This window comes from Marmota marmota, unplaced genomic scaffold, assembly GCF_001458135.2.
Source record: "Marmota marmota marmota unplaced genomic scaffold, marMar, whole genome shotgun sequence".
In the NCBI taxonomy this organism is placed as follows: Eukaryota; Metazoa; Chordata; class Mammalia; order Rodentia; family Sciuridae; genus Marmota; species Marmota marmota.
The window spans coordinates 995,734-996,873 of NW_026000079.1; the positions used below are offsets into that span (position 1 = coordinate 995,734).

Sequence of the window (1,140 nt, forward strand, 5' to 3'; positions counted from 1 at the left end):
ACATGAAGAACGTATTTACTAAGTACCTACTGTGTGTCAGAGGCTTTGCATGTGATACTTCAGCTAATTTACATACTATGTTGAAGTACATCCTCAAAACTGTATTATCTAAGCATTAGCGGCACCTTACAGAGGAGTATCCTGAATGTCCTAAGAGATAAAAAACTTGTCCAAGGTCATAATTTCAGTAAGGGGCCAGGATCTCAGAAACTGTCAAAAGGAGCCCAGCCATGATGTGCCCCAGGAGTGGGAGGGAGTGAGGGTTCTGAGAAAGTCAAGTCAGGACTCTCAGACCCTAGGGGTCCCAGGGTTGCTGTTTCCTGGAGTGGGAGGAGGGCAAGGGGCCAGGCAGAGGCCAAGTTGCAGGAGAAGCTCTGCACTGTGGTCTTTCCCTGACCTTCCTGCCTGCGGGAAACAGAAGAGCCTCAGCCCAGGCCTGCAAGGGGTGCAGAGGAGCATCCGACATTCAGGGGTTGTGCTGGGAGGGCAGCAGACAGCAGGGTACAGAGGACAGTCAGCTGGGCATCGCTGTCCTCCCTGTCCTCTTCCCTCTCCCTCTATATCCCTATTACCAATTGCTGGTAAAACAAAATGTGTGTGTGTGCTCTTTTTCATTAAAAATAAATAGAACATAAAAAATAGATCGTAAGTAAATAAATAATATATAAAACACCAGATCATAAGAAGAGAGTGGGTGGGGTCATTTCAATAGCTCATTCAGGGAGAAGTGTGCAATTCTGGACAATTTTAGCCATAGTAGAAAATATCAAATAACTTCAAAACTTTTCTCCTTCATAAAAAAAAAAAATAGCAGCCTATACTTATGGTGACACTCAACAGCATAAGAGGTACAAGAAAGACCCTTTCAAACCTCAATCCCAGTGAAATGTCAGGATCTGAATTCAGTAACAAGGAAGTTGACATGACGGAACTTGGAGCTCTCCCAATGCAGAGTTATCCAACAATTTATCAATTTGTCAAAACCAATTACATACAGTCATTTAATGTCTTGAATGGAGAAGTAGAGACTGCACTAATTAGGACATTTTAAAGCTAAGGATTTAACCGGGGATATAGCTCAGCTGGTAGAGTGCTTGCCTCACATGCACAAGGCCCTGGGTTCAATCCCCAGCACCACCA

General features: G+C 44.2%; 1 non-coding gene across 1 annotated transcript; it reads left to right on the plus strand.

Moving 5' to 3' along the window:
- The first annotated feature begins 1,067 nt into the window (after window positions 1-1,067).
- On the plus strand, window positions 1,068-1,140 carry Trnav-cac. The gene has a single exon. It is a non-coding gene; the product is annotated as a tRNA-Val (tRNA).